Source organism: Phoca vitulina, unplaced genomic scaffold (assembly GCF_004348235.1).
Source record: "Phoca vitulina isolate PV1807 unplaced genomic scaffold, GSC_HSeal_1.0 scaffold3, whole genome shotgun sequence".
Taxonomy (NCBI): Eukaryota; Metazoa; Chordata; class Mammalia; order Carnivora; family Phocidae; genus Phoca; species Phoca vitulina.
The window spans coordinates 74,472,160-74,475,279 of NW_022589706.1; the positions used below are offsets into that span (position 1 = coordinate 74,472,160).

General features: G+C 35.1%; 1 non-coding gene across 1 annotated transcript; it reads left to right on the top strand.

Annotated features, from left to right (window-relative positions):
* Window positions 1-815: 815 nt before the first annotated feature.
* On the top strand, window positions 816-922 carry LOC116630307. The gene has a single exon (XR_004298910.1). It is a non-coding gene; the product is annotated as a U6 spliceosomal RNA (small nuclear RNA).
* The last annotated feature ends 2,198 nt before the right edge of the window (window positions 923-3,120 follow it).

Sequence of the window (3,120 nt, forward strand, 5' to 3'; positions counted from 1 at the left end):
CTTATACCATAACAAAACTAAATTCAAAATGGATTAAAGACTTAAATGTGAGACCCGAAACCATCAAAATCCTAGAGGAGAACACAGGCAGTAATCCCTTTGACATCAGCCATAAACTTCCTTCAAGACATGTCTCCAGAGGCAAGAGAAATAAAACCAAAAATAAACTATTGGGACTTCATCAAAATAAAAAGCTTCTGCAAGCAAAGGAAACAATCAACAAAACTAAAAGGCAGCTTTCAGAATGGGAGAAGATATTTGCAAGTGACATACCTGATAAAGGGTTAGTTTCCAAAATGTAAAAAGAACTTACAGAACTCAACACCCCCCAAAAAAAATCCAATTAAAAAATAGGCAGAAGACATGAACAGACATTTTTCCTAAGAAGACATACAGATGGCCAGCAGACACATAAAAAGATGCTCAATATCACTCATCATCAGAGAAATACAAATCAAAACTACAATGAGATATCACCTCACACCTGTCAGAGTGGATAAAATAAAAACCGCAAGAAACAAGTAAGTGTTGACAAGAATGTGGAGAAAAAGGAACACTCTTGCACTGTTGGTGGGAATGCAAACTGGTGCAGCCACTGTGGAGAACAGTATGGAGATACCTCAAAAAGTTAAAAATAGAACTACCCTATGACCCAGCAATTGCACTACTACGTATTTATCTCAAAGATACAAATGTGGTGATCTGAAGGGGTACCAGCACCTCAATGTTTATAGCAGCAATGTCCACAATAGCCAAACTATGGACGGAGCCCAGATGTCCATCGACAGATGAATGAATAAAGAAGCTGTGGTATAGTGCTCACTTCAGCATCACACATACTAAAATTAGAACAATATAGAGAAGATTAGCATGGCCCCTGTGCAAGGATGACATGGAAATTCATGAAGTGTTCCATATTTTTATGGTTTTACTCATATGTGGAATATAAGAAATAGTGCAGAGGATCATAAGGGGAGGGAAAACTGAATGGGAAAAAATCAGAGAGGGAGATAAACCACGAGAGACTCTTGACTCTGGGAAATAAACTGAGGGTTGTGGGAAGGGAGATGGGTGGGAGGATGGGATAACTGGGCGATGGGCATTAAGAAGAGCACATGATGTGATGAGCATTGGGTGTTGTATGCAACTGATGCATCATTGAACACTACTTCAGAAACTAATGATGTATTATATGTTGGCTAATTGAATTTAAAAAAAAAGAAGTGATACACACAATGGAATATTACTCAGCCATAAAAAAGAATCACATCTTGCCATTTTGCAATGATGTGGATGGAGCTAGAGAGTATAATGCTAAGGAAATAAGTCAGAGAATGACAAATACCATATGATTTAACTCTTATGTGGACTTTAAGAAACAAAAAAAATGAGCAGAGGGTAAAAAAGAATAGAGAGGCAGACCAAGAAACAGACTCTTAACTATAGACAACAAACTGATGGTCACCAGAGGGGAGGTGGGTGGCAGATGGGTTAAATAGGTGATGGGGATTAAGGAGTGCACTTGTTGTGATGAGCACCAGGTATCATATGGAAATGTTGCATCAGTGTATTGTACACTTGAAACTAATATTACACTGTATGTTAACTAACTGGAATTTGAATAAAAACTTTAAGAAAAAGGAATGAATCAAAGCTAGGAGTATATAAAGACAATATATTGCTAAATTTAGGTTGAAATCTTAGATTACTATAGGTAAGAAATCATTTGTCAGTGATCTTTTGATAATTCCTAAAATGAAATCTAAGTATTATTTGACTTAAATAAAATCTAGGTGTATTTGAGTTGAACTGAGTTGTCTTTCAAAAACAACATTAAAAAAATTTTCAGTGGCACTGAAATTGAAAGATGAGCAAAGATTGCTTTCTTGGCAACATTTAGATTTTCTTATAAGAAACAACTTTATTTCCTTTAAGTATGTAAATTTATATATAGAAATTTAAATAAAATGTTGTCAACTTGAAAAAAATTGCTTTATTCTAGTTCTTTTGTTTTTCTACATAAATTTTATTTTATTTTATTTTATTTTTTTTTTAAGATTTTATTTATTTGACAGAGAGAGAGATAGCGAGAGCAGGAACACAAGCAGGGGGAGTGGGAGAGGGAGAAGCAGGCTTCCCGCCGAGCAGGGAGCCCGATGTGGGGACTCGATCCCAGGACCCTGGGATCATGACCTGAGCCGAAGGCAGATGCTTAACGACTGAGCCACCCAGGTGCCCTCTACATAAATTTTAGAGTGATATTGTTAATATCTACAAAAAAAAAAGCCAACCTTGTTGGAATTTTGATAGGAATTACATTAAAACTTACATCAGTTTGGGAAGAATTGACATATCTACTATGTTGAGTCTTCCAATCTACAAACACAATATGTCTCTACTTATGTAGGTTTTCTTTGATTTCTTTCATCAACCTTGTAGAGTTTTCAGCCTACAAGTCCTTTTTGTTAGATATACACCTAAGTATATAATTTTGGGGGTGAGTGTCAATGGAATTATACTAATTTTGGTGACCCTGTGCTCATTTCTAGTATTTGGAAATATGACTGATATTTTTCTTATTTACTGTGACTGTATTAAACACCCTCCTTATTATTTCTAGGAGTTTTTTGTAGGTTCCTTATTTTCTATGCAGACAATCATGTCTTCTGAAAATAGGGACACTTGTATTCCTTTCGGTTCTATATTGTTTTCATTTTCCTTTTTTACTTTCTTACACTAGCTAGACTATCCAACATTATGTTGAATAAGTGTGGTGAGAGTGGACATCCTTGCTTTCTTCCTGATCTTAAAGGAAAAGCATTCAGTTCTGTACCATTAAGTATAAGGTTAGCCATGCCAGTTTGTTTCCTTACTGTTTTATAGATGGTCATCATCAAGTTGAGGAAGTTTCTCTATATAGTTACTTTTCTGACAGTTTTATCAAGAACTGGTATTGAATTTTCTCTAATTATTTTTCTGTATTAATTGATCATGTGATTTTTCTTCTTTTGCCTTAATATGGTAGATGATATTTGATTTTTGCATTTGAGCCATTACTGCATCCCTGGAATAAACCTCACTTGGTCATGAAGTAGAATTATTTTTACATATTGCTGAAGT